Here is a 12,662-nt window from a genome sequence, read left to right on the forward strand (position 1 = left end):
TTTTTTTCTCTTTAGTATACAGCCCCTAAAAAGTACTGGAAGGATTAAGATTTTTTAATAGAAGTGATTTACAAATCTGTTTAACTTTCTGGCACCAGTTGATTTTAAAAAAAAAAAAAGTTTTCCACGGGAGTACCCCTTTAACCCCTTAAGGACTCAGCCCATTTTGGCCTTAAGGACTCAGACAATTTAATTTTTACGTTTTCATTTTTTCCTCCTCGCCTTCTAAAAATCATAACTCTTTTATATTTTCATCCACAGACTAGTATGAGGGCTTGTTTTTTGCGCGACCAGTTGTCCTTTGTAATGACATCACTCATTATATCATAAAATGTATGGCGCAACCAAAAAACACTATTTTTGTGGGGAAATTAAAACGAAAAACGCAATTTTGCTAATTTTGGAAGGTTTTGTTTTCACGCCGTACAATTTCTGGTAAAAATGACATGTGTTCTTTATTCTGAGGGTCAATACGATTAAAATGATACCCATTATTATATACTTTTATATTATTGTTGCGCTTAAAAAAAATCACAAACTTTTTAACCAAATTAGTACGTTTATAATCCCTTTATTTTGATGACCTATAACTTTTTTATTTTTCCGTATAAGCGGCGGTATGGGGGCTCATTTTTTGCGCCATGATCTGTACTTTTTTTTGATACCACATTTGTATATAAAAAACTTTTAATACATTTTTTATAATTTTTTTTTTAATAAAATGTATTAAAAAAGTAGGAATTTTGGACTTTTAAAATTTTTTTTCGTTCACGCCGTTCACCGTACGGGATAATTAACATTTTATTTTAATAGTTCGGACATTTACGCACGCGGCGATACCAAATATGTCTATAAAAAATGTTTTTTATGCTTTTTGGGGGTAAAATAGGAAAAAACGGACGTTTTACTTTTTTATTGGGGGAGGGGATTTTTCACTTTTTTTTTACTTTTACATTTTTTTTTACACTTGAATAGTCCCCATAGGGGACTATTCATAGCAATACCATGATTGCTAATACTGATCTGTTCTATGTATAGGACATAGAACAGATCAGTATTATCGGTCATCTCCTGCTCTGGTCTGCTCGATCACAGACCAGAGCAGGAGACGCCGGGAGCCGCACGGAGGAAGGAGAGGGGACCTCCGTGCTGCGTTATGAATGATCGGATCCCCGCAGCAGCGCTGCGGGCGATCCGATCGTTCATTTAAATCGCGAACTGCCGCAGATGCCGGGATCTGTATTGATCCCGGCACCTGAGGGGTTAATGGCGGACGCCCGCGAGATCGCGGGCGTCGGCCATTGCCGGCGGGTCCCTGGCTGCGATCAGCAGCCGGGATCAGCCGCGCATGACACGGGCATCGCTCCGATGCCCGCGGTTATGCTTAGGACTTAAAGTACGTCCTGGTGCGTTAAGTACCACCTCACCAGGACGTACATTTACGTCCTGCGTCCTTAAGGGGTTAAGCATCTAAGGGGCAATGGTCTCCAACCTGTGGCTCTCCAGCTGCTGCGAAACTACAATTACCAGCATGCCCAGACAGAATTGTAGTTTTAAAACACCTGCTTTCCTAGATTCCTAAACAGGAATACAGGATTGGTGAAGGTTTCTCCATTAAAGTGGTACTCCGCCCCTGGCATCTTATCCCCTATCCAAAGGATAGGGGATAAGATGTCAGATCGCCAGGGTACCGCTGCTGGGGACCCCGGGGATCGCTGCTGCGGCACCCCGCCATCATTACTGTGCAGAGCGAGTTCGCTCTGTGCGTAATGACGGGTGATACAGGGGCCGGAGCAGCGTGACGTCATGGCTCCACCCCTCATGACATCACGGCCCATCCCCTTAATGCAAGTCTATGGCAGGGGGCGTGACGACCGCCACGCCCCCTTCCCATAGACTTGTATTGACGGGGGTGGGCCGTTACATCACGAGGGGCGGAGCCGTGACGTAACGATGCTCCGGCCCCTGAATTGCCCGTCATTACGTGCAGAGCGAACTCGCTCTGTACAGTAATGATGGCGGGGTGCCGCAGCAGCGATCCCCGGGGTCCCCAGCAGCGGCACCCTGGCGATCTGACATCTTATCCCCTATCCTTTGGATAGGAGATAAGATGTCTAGGGGCGGAGTACCCCTTTAAGGAGACCCCATATGGACGACAACCCCTGTGCAAGATATAAAGGTCTTCGCTGGTGGTCAATCAGCTTTCCCAGGTACACGGTTATATAAAAACAGCACGATGTATAAACTCTCGCGTGTTCACGCTCCGTGATGTGTGACCTCGGCTGGCGCAGCAACCGGAGGACTGATGGACGGGCAGGGTCAGCAGAGAGTTTGTGCCAAGAAAGGGTGACTGTCCAGAAAAATAATTTGCCTGGAATCAATCCCTCCCTGGGTTTCTGCGGGGTGTTTTTCTTTGTGATTTTGTGCCGTGTTGGCAGGATCACTGGAACAGGCAGGTCGCGAGTTCTGAAACATTAATTTCGGACATATATATATTGGAAGCCTGAGCAGATGCCAAGGGCGTAGCCAGAACCATCACTGCCTTGTGACTGCTTTGGTGCCCAGCAGACTTTGTCCCACAAGGAGGGCCGTTCTCCTTCACGAATGTTGATTAATTTAGGGCATAAATAGATTTCATTGCTACTGAGGAAAAGTTGAGCATTAGATGGGTTAAGCCAGCATTTCTCAACCAGGGTGCCTTCAGCTGTTGCAAAACTACAACTACCAGCATGCCCGGACAGCCGAAGGCTGTCCGGGCATGCTGGTAGTTGTAGTTTTGCAACAGCTGGAAGCACCCTGATTGGGAAACGCTGGGTTAAGCTATATGTCTTAAAGGGGTACCCCACTGGAAAACATTATTATTTTTTTTTTAAATCAACTGGTGCCAGAAAGTTAAACAGATTTGTAAATTACTTCTATTAAAAATCCTTAATTCTTCCAGTACTTATCAGCTGCTGTATAATGCACAGGAAGTTTATTTTTCTTTTTGAATTTCTTTTCTGTCTGACCACAGTGCTCTCTGCTGGCACCTCTGTCTAAGTCAGGAACTGTCCAGAGCAGGATAGGTTTTCTATGGGGATTTTCTCTTACTCTGGAAGGTTCCTAAAATGCACAGAGGTGTCAGCAGAGAGCACTGTGGTCAGACAGAAAGGAAATTCAAAAAGAAAAGAACTTCCTCTGGATCGTACAGCAGCTGATTAGTACTGGAAGGATTAAGATTTTTTTAATAGAAGTAATTTACAAATCTGTTTAACTTTCTGGAACCAGCTGATTAAAAAAACAAATAAAATCCAGTGGAGTACCCCTTTAAAGGAAACTTGCACCTCCATAGACTTTTTCTGCTTATTTCTGCTCTGCAGGCTTCATCTATACTTTGCAGTTCTCCCAGACCTGGTAGACGGAGCTCCCTCCTCCCCCCTCTATAGACTTGTACTGGCTTGTCTTGCAGACACAGGACAAAGGTGAGTAGTTTTTAAGAGGAGAACAAATGAGCAGTTGGGGTGGGGGGAAGCTTAGTAACTAGAGAAAGAAGCATTTTTCTCTAATAAGATATATTACAAAAGTTTCTTATATTCGCTTGTGCTATTGATCTATGCAAAGTTTGTTCAATTAACAGTGTCTATTTAAGGACTCTGCAGTGTTTAGGTGGTGGGCCTATGGGGTTCAAATGACACATCTACCAAATTACTGTACTTTAAAAAGTACCTGTCACCAAATAAACTGTTCTAAACTAACTACGGCTAGGTTCCCTAACTACTCCTAAAATAAAAAAAATTCTGAGCTGTAAAAAGCTGTGTATTTTTCCTTTCTTCTTGCTCACATAGTGCAATTTCCCAGCAGGAGAAAGTGGGCGTTTCCCAGCAGGCATGACATCACTGAAGCCTGCTGGAGGACCACTTCCACCCTCACATTGTTGCGGCATTGTGATTAATAGAAGACCTCAGGCTCTGTGCAGCTTTCAGTCTGTGTTGCTATCAGTGAGGCTCTCCTGCAGCTTTCAGTCTGTGCAGCTTTCTGTGAGAATCTGTGGAGCTTTCACTTTCTGTGCAGCTGTCAATTAAGCTCAGTGCAGAGAAACACTTCCTGAGGTTAGACTCCTGCCAGACCGGGAGGAGACCAAACTCATTGCATTAATTGTGGCAGGGAACCGAACCGGGCCACCTAGTGGTCGTTTTTTCTATTACATTTTAAACATATTTATGTTGATAATTTTAAAAGCAAGTGAATGGGAAATTGTCTGATAATTACACAAGGAACACTATATTAAAGGTTTTATTTGGTGACAGGTACCCTTTAAGGAGGCCCACCCTCTCCAGCATTTGGGATGTAGTGCTGTTGCCCTGAAATGACAGCCTGCAGTTGGTTTCACGCCCTTGGGATTAATACAAGTTTACAGGGAATAAGACGGAGAGATTTATCCAGTGCCTTAAAGGGCCGTTATTAGTCCTCGTTCCTGTCCCATCCGTGCGAGTCTCCCATCTCACATCTCTATGTTATGTCGTCTGGCACCCCCTGAGCGCATAGAATGTGACCGTGTCGTATAGACACAGGACGGCTCTCGGATTGGAGACTGACAGTGAGAGTAAACATCTGAAGAAGCTGTATACATTTTCCGTAAAGCGGAGGATTCTGGGCGTTAAGACACTTGCACAAGAAGCGAACACATGTTCTGGTGTCATGGGTCATCCAGAGCTGGAGGCTGGCACCCACATACAGCGACTGGACTACAAACCCTAGATCGGCGTTTCCCAACCAGGGTGCCCCCAGCTGTTGCAAAACTACAACTCCCAGCATGCCCGGACAGCCTTTGGCTGTCCGGGCATGCTGGGAGTTGTAGCTTGCAACAGCTGGAGGCACACTGGTTGGGAAACATTGCCCTAGGTGGTTATAGTCCATATTGGGAATTTGGAGGTGCATCCTTTAGTGAGACAATTGCAGAGCGCCAAACAGTTAAATTGTCACGGTCATTTGAACAATCTTTGCATCGATCAATAGTGCAAGTGAATATAAGAAACTTTGTAATATATCTTATTAGACAAAAATGCTTCTTTCTCCTGTTATTAAAGGGGTACTCCGGTGAAAAAAAAAGTTGAACAGATTTGTAAATGATCATTATGCACCTCAGATGGTGAGGTTCTTGAGGTAAAAGCTATAAATTAGATTTTTAGATTTGTAAATGACTTCTATTTGAAAATCTTAATCCTTCCAGTACTTATCAGCTGCTGTATGCTCCACAGGAAGTTCTCTTCATTTTAAATTTATTTTTCTGTCTGACCACAGTGCTCTCTGCTGACACTTCTGTCTCTCTCAGGAACTGACAAGAGCAGGAGAGGTTTGCTATGGGGGTTTGCTCCTATTCTGGACAGTTCCTGAAATGGACAGAGGTGTCAGCAGTGAGCACTGTGGTCAGACAGAAAGGAAATGTTAAACAATAAAAGAAAGAACTTTCTCTGGAGCATACAGCAGCTGATAAGTACTGGAAGGGTTAAGATTTTTAAATAGAAGGAATTTACAAATCTGTTTAACTTTCTGGCGCCAGTTGATTCTTTTTTTTTAAATTATATATATATATATATATATATATATATATATACACAGCAACAGGAGAATACAGCAGCACACTGCTAGCACAAAGATATAGATAAAACATGAGTATATAGATAGAACATGAAAAGCTATACAGCTGTAATGCAATAAATGAAAATATGAAATTATGAGGTACTTAGCTTGCAAATTTGGCGGCCAAATAGCTTGGACCGTCCCACCACGGTAAGGTGACCTCATACTGGGAAGGACCCTACACTATGAATATGGCTCTGTGTGAACAGCTCAGCAGGCATTGCAAGATCTGAAACATCCAAGGCACCTTATAGCAGCACACTGCTAGCACAAAGCTATAGATAAAACATGAGTATATAGATACAATCTCTAAGCCAGGTTTATATAATAGTTTGGAATCAATAGTGCTGGCCAACTTATTCTTTGGTTATATATATATATATATATATATATATATATATATATATACACACACACATATACGGTGGTCCCTCAACATATGATATTAATTGGTTCCAGGAGAATCATCATATGTTGAAACCATCATATGTCGAGTACATATGTCTATGTAAAAATGGTAATTGGTTCTGGGGCCTTGGAACCATTGTATGTTGAATACATAACTCTATGGGAAACTGCTAATTGGTTCTGGGATGACCATTGTATGTGGAGTGTATGGGGAGTGTTTAACAAACCAGGGTGCCTCCAGCTGTTGCACAACTACAACTCCCAGCATGCATGTACAGCCATTGACTGCCTGGGCATGCTGGGAGTTATAGTTTTTCAACAGCTGGAGGCACACTGATAGGGAAACATTGATGTATGGAGTGTATAGTGTGTATATGTATTGTATGTGATGTGTGACATCACATACAGTACTGTACAGTTCTTTAAATACCTTCAGGGGGGACAGAATGTCCTCCATTACCATCCTGCCGACTACAGCTCTATAGGAAAGGAAGGGGAGGGCAGCCAGCAGCTCATTGGATGCCTGCAGCAAGATGCTGCATGTTATTGGCTATGGCTGCACTGGGGGGCGGGGCTTACACGGAGCTCACAGTGGAAGCCTGCGTGAGTTAGCAGGACAGCATGTGAGTAACAGGAGGCAGAACGGGGCACACGGGGCACATTAAACAACTATCTGTCATTTGCTGAAGTTGTCAGCGCTGTCATATAGCTGTTTGTACGATGGACCCGACACACAGCAGCATCATATGTCGAGGCTGCCTTCAACATACGATGGGCTCTGAGAGGCCATCATATGTTGAAATGATCATATGTCGGGGCCATCATAAGTCGGGGGGGTCACTATATATATATATATATATATATATATATATTTATTTTTTTTACCAGTGTTACCAGTGTTCAAGTCCCCTAAGAGGACTGAAAGTAGAAGTAATACAAAGTTATGACTTCTTCCATTTATCATATAAAAAATAAATACACATAATTAGTATCTCTGCTCCCATAAAAGTCAGAACTATTCAAATAAAACCTTAAATACCAAAATTGTATTAATACCAGACTACAGCTCACCCTACAAAATTTTTTATTTTTTATTAAAAATAAAATTAGCCCTCGCATTGCTTTATAGATGGGAAAAAAAAAGTCATGAGTTTTAGAATATTGTTATGCAAAGTGATTTTTTTTAGCATTTATTTAATTGATGTATTTATATATTTTTTGTTTTTGAAGCAAAACATAACAACAACAGAATAACTTTGGTATCGCTATAATCGCGCTGACCTGCAGAGTGACCGGTCAATGGAAAAAATAAAGTTCTTCTGATTCTTGCAGGGAGAGGATGTAAGAAATGAAAATTAGTCTTCTAGAAGGGTTTAAAGGGGTACTCCACCCCTACACAACTCTACTACAACTCCCAGCATGCCCTGACAACCTAGACCAGTGGTCTTCAAACTGGGGACTTCCAGCTGTTGCAAAACTACAACTCCCAGCATGCCTGGACAGCCAATGGCTGTCCAGGCATGCTGGGGGTTGTAGTTCTGCATCAGTCGGGTGAAGTGAAAAAAAAAACGGTGACCCATAGTCGAACGTGACTGAGCCCAACTCTCTTAGCCCTTCTCAGTGCTGATAGCTGTTAGGGTTCAGCATTAGGGTTGGGATTAGGCTTTTAGGATTAGTGTTAGGATTGGGGTAAGGGGTTATGATTAGGGGTTAGGGTTTAGTATTGGGGTTAGGATTAAGATTAGGGGTTAGGGGTACATTTTTGAATTGTTGTTTAGGGATAGGATTAGGCAAAATTTCCACTTGTTTTTTGTCTGGCAGTTTTTAGAGATCGGCCACTGCAGTTTTTGACCCAAAGTCAGAAGTGGATCCATAAGGGAGGAGAAGTGTAAGTCCTTCCTTTATATTAGGGATCGACAGATTATCCGTTTGGCCGATATTATCGGCCGATATTCACGATTTTGGACGTTATCGGTATCGGCAATTACCTTGCCGATAATCCGATAATGCCCCGCTCCCCCCCCCCCCCACCGCACCGCCCCGGCCAGAGACCGCCGCCCCATTGCCTCCCCCATCCCCGATTTTATAATTACCTGTTCCCGGGGTCCAATCTACTTCTGGCTCCTGCGGCTAATTATATAATCAGGGATGGGGAGGCAATGGGGCGGCGGCGGTGGTTGGACTAAGGACCGGCAAGGGGAGAGAAGCAGGCGGCGGCGGTCTCTGGGCAGATTTAAAGTGCCCGCTTTAAATCAATGATCTGCTTCGGCGGCGCCGTGGGGGTGTTGGTGTTTGGAGAAATGGCCGATAATTTATACCGGAATATCGGTATAAATTATCGGCTATCGGCCCTAACCTCCACAGATTATCGGCTCTAAAAAAAAAAAAAAAAAAACGATATCTGTCGATCCCTACTTTATATGTCCTATTCATTTTGAATACACTTCTGGCTTTGGCTCAAAAACTGCAGTGGCAGATCTCCAAAAACTGCCAGAAAAAAAAACAAGTGGAAATTTAGCCTTAGGGGTTAGGATTAGGGTTTAGTATTGGGGTTAGGATTAGAGGTTAGGATTAGGGGTACATTTTAGGATTGTTGTTTAGGGTTAGGATTAGGGGTTAGGATTAGAGGTTAGGATTAGGGGTAAATTTTAGGATTGTTGTTTAGGGTTAGGATTAGGGGTTCATTTTAGGATTGTGGTTTAGGGAAAGGATTAGGGGTTAGGATTTGAGATTAGAGGTAAAATTAGGATTAGGGGTTAAGGTTAGGATTAGGGTTTAGAGATGGGATTAGGGGTTAGTATTTGAGATTAGAGGTAAGATTAGGATTAGGGATTAAGGTTAGGATTAGGGGTTAGGATTAGAGGTTCGGTGTTAGGGAGTGAGAGGCTGTAAAGCAGAAGTGTGTACCTGTGCAGAGGGTCACATTCCACTACAGGGACACAGTTTTCTTCATTACACCTGGGTCTTGGAGATCTCTGGTCTAGGTCGTCTTTCTAGCAGTAATAAATTGGAAATAAATAGACAATTTCTTATAGTGCAATCCCGCCATGCACACTATTATTATGCGGTAATATTATTGGGATACATTTATTTACTGCACAACACAGAAGAACGATAGGTAAAAGATCAAAATGTCACAAGTGTAGTGCAAATCAATCAAAGGCTAGGTCTTCCCAGTGCATTCTGGGAGAGATTCATGTGTGTGTGTGGAGTACGGGGCACACAGCTTACCATCAGAAAAGGCATAAAAAATGCTGAAACCACATGACTTCTATGTAGTGAATGTTGCATTACAATTTCCTGTTGTTGGGGGGGGGGGGGGGGGGAAGCCACATGACAAGTGACAAGACAAATGCAGAACCTCTTCAGACATATATAAGATCTGGTATTACATCACCTCAGTTGTTATATTTGGGGAATGTCTTATGACCAACACATAAATAAAAAAGATTATAATAATATATTAATAAATACATAAATAATGAATCATACACCGCACACAACACAATCATTGCCTTGATATTATGTCATTAAATGTGCAGGAGATCCAACCATTCCATAGACCCCGTCACCCGCTGCCAGCAGGAGATGGGTGTTGTCTTTCCTTACACAGTTGTGGTTTTAGTGGTTCTGGGTGGAGCCTCATTAAAGATTGTATGGAATTCACAATTGTTAATGATGGAGGGTATATAAAGACATTTAGGGAGATTTATCAAAAATGTGGAAAAGGAAGAAAAGTTGACCAGTTGCCCATAGCAATTAATCAGATCACTATTTTCATTTTAAGAACTGGTCAACTTTTTTCATGACGCCAGGGCACTGTTATTCTATACACGGTCCGAGGTTGGAGACAGCTTCTCCTGGGCCAGACACAGGCAATAAATGAAAACATAGACATCAGGTTACGGATAACTGTCTTTACTGAGCTGGGTGCAGATAGTATTACACCTACAGCAGGTTTTGGTGAGAGAGTGCAGCGTAACCCATTGGGAGCCCTTTTACCATGCTGGGACTTGTGGTGCTTACACCAAACAGATTAATACTGACCTGTGAGACGGAAGGATGAATCCTGGTAGGTAGGATTCTGTCAAGGTACTGAAGACTTTTCCTCAGGGGCATGAACTTCCACCGTGCGAGTAATCCTTGCAGAAAGACCAGAGGGACTAGACATGAGCGAGGCCTCTCCTCAGAGCACACGACACACAGCACACCTGAACCACACTGCTGCTCAGGAGCCACAATAGGATGAACTGGGGGAAAATCCTCCCCTGCACTACACTATACAGGGAAGACTTTAGGGGTTCCAATTGGCAGGCAGGGCCACATGGGGTTCACTGCTCTCATTTAAGGGTACAGTAACATAGAAAAACATATATACATATAACAATAATAGAATTCATTTAGGAAAATATATTACTTGGCAATAGAATGTAAATATAATTAGTTTAACTACATTTTAACTACAATTAATTTAGCTACCAAGCTGCCCAAGACAGTCCAAAGCCACAGGACAGCTACTGGTGCTGGGACACCCCATATAGATATGAGATAGATAGATAGATAGATAGATAGATATGAGATAGATAGATATGAGATAGATAGATATGAGATAGATAGATATGAGATAGATAGATATGAGATAGATAGATATGAGATAGATAAATAGATATGAGATTGATAGATAGATAGGAGATAGATAGGAGATAGATAGATAGATAGATAGATAGAGAGATATGAGATAGATAAATAGATATGAGATAGATAGATATGAGATAGATAAATAGATATGAGATTGATAGATAGATAGGAGATAGATAGGAGATAGATAGATAGATAGATAGATAGATAGATAGATAGATAGGAGATAGATAGATAGATATGAGATAGATATGAGATAGATAGATATAGATATGAGATAGATAGATAGATAGATATGAGATAGATAAAAATCTGTTTTCTCCCCGTGTCTCTGTGTGGTGGCTCTGCTGTGTTGTTACAATGGATTAGGGATATTTGGATATTCTGGGCCGTGTGCGGCCCTTCCATGGAGCGGTGCGGGGGATCTGCAGGACGCTCTTTGATGCTTCTTACAGATCAGAATATTTGCCACTTCTGCCAACAGCTGAGCTACAAATCATTTTATCCTTTTATTTGTCTTTGGATCCAGATTTCCATCAGAAGAGATTACAGCTGTGTATGTGAGACGGCATCACATGTGGAGAAGAAGAGCAGATATCCTATGTGCAGTATATGGCTGGAGACATCAACATAATAAGGGGGGGGGGGGCATAGATATCCATAGAAAGTCCGCCAGCTCTATGGTATCCACCCGCAACATACAGACACACTGCTGTGACCCCATAACTGCATAGGCCAGTGTTTCCCAACCAGGGTGCCTCCAGCTGTTGCAAAACTACAACTACCAGCATACCCGAACAGCCGTTGGCAGTCCAGACATGCTGGGAGTTGTAGTTTTGTAACAGCTGGAGGCACCCTGGTTGGGAAACACTGGCATAGGCCATACTGGTTTATGAACAGAATGCAAGATCAGCAGTGCAGACTGATATACAGCGGATTTGTGGTATGTTGGGTGCATGAAATGTCCGTACTGTATCTGTATCCTGTAAATCATGATAGGTCACAACTTAGGACAGTGTTTCCCGACCAGTATGCCTCCAGCTGTTGCTTGATTGGGTATAAAAAAAATTACAACTCCCAGCATGCCTGGACAGCCTTTCAGAAAAACAGATTTAAAATAAAAATGAAAACTGCCCCACACCTGTTGGCACTACAGTGTTTCCCAACCAGTGTGCCTCCAGCTTTTGCTACAACTCCTAGAACAAAACAAAAAAAAGAGCAATTTTCTTCCAGAAATACCGCCATATGTCCTCAGGTTGTGGGTGGTATTACAACTTGGCTCCATTCACTTCAGTGGAATTCAGCTGCAATATCACCCACAACCTGAGGACTTCTGTGGCGCTATTTCTGGAAGAAAATAGCTCTTTTTTTTGTTCTAGGAGTTGTAGTTTTGCAACAGCTGGAGGCCCACTGGTCGGGAAACACTGAAATAACAATAAAACACGTCCTAGCAAGAAAGCAGCTTAAAAAGGGATATATAAAGAACAAGTCCCTTACTGATCCAGCCCCCTTAAGGGTAGGGTTACACGTGGCGTAAATGCTGCGTATTTGACGCACGTGGGTATTTCTGTGCTAGAAAAGTCAATGGTAGCAGTAATAAACACCCATATACTTTGCTAGCACTGAAATACGCTACGTGTGACCCTACCCTTTATTGGGCCCTGTCCGATATAAAAACTTTTGATATGTTGTACATCTTTGCAAAACAATCGTTTTTCTAATATACTTCTTTAAAAAAAAAAAAAAATTATTATTAAAGAAAACTGCCTCCAAAAACCCCTCCACTAGGGGTCCCCATACCTCCTGGGACACTGATGAGCCCCACCGCTGCATGAGCATGTCCAAGGGTTATGGACACAAGATGGTTGATTGACAAGGCTGCAGGAGGAACACAGCCTGCAGCAACACTGCTGTAACACAGAGTTTTACCAAACATGTGCCTCCAGCTGTTGCAAAACTACAACTCCAAGCACGCCTGGACAGTCAAAGGATGCTGG

General features: G+C 42.7%; 2 protein-coding genes across 9 annotated transcripts in view; one reads left to right on the top strand and one right to left on the bottom strand.

The window, feature by feature from the left end:
- The window catches only part of ARHGEF1 (Rho guanine nucleotide exchange factor 1), a 185,704-nt gene that overhangs the window by 51,052 nt on the left and 121,990 nt on the right, over window positions 1-12,662 (top strand). The window contains exon 4 of one of the 4 annotated variants that reach the window (XM_056543766.1): window positions 3,360-3,461. The exons of the other annotated variants lie outside the window; for them this stretch is intronic. The gene's annotated coding sequence lies outside the window, so the exon portion shown is untranslated. The remainder of the gene's footprint in view (window positions 1-3,359; window positions 3,462-12,662) is intronic. 4 annotated transcript variants of the gene reach the window in all.
- Window positions 1-12,662, bottom strand: part of CD79A (CD79a molecule) — a 69,711-nt gene that overhangs the window by 49,186 nt on the left and 7,863 nt on the right. For 2 of the 5 annotated variants that reach the window (XM_056543781.1, XM_056543783.1), the window contains exon 2: window positions 10,075-10,169. The exons of the other annotated variants lie outside the window; for them this stretch is intronic. The gene's annotated coding sequence lies outside the window, so the exon portion shown is untranslated. The remainder of the gene's footprint in view (window positions 1-10,074; window positions 10,170-12,662) is intronic. 5 annotated transcript variants of the gene reach the window in all.

Source organism: Hyla sarda, chromosome 10, assembly GCF_029499605.1.
Source record: "Hyla sarda isolate aHylSar1 chromosome 10, aHylSar1.hap1, whole genome shotgun sequence".
Taxonomy (NCBI): Eukaryota; Metazoa; Chordata; class Amphibia; order Anura; family Hylidae; genus Hyla; species Hyla sarda.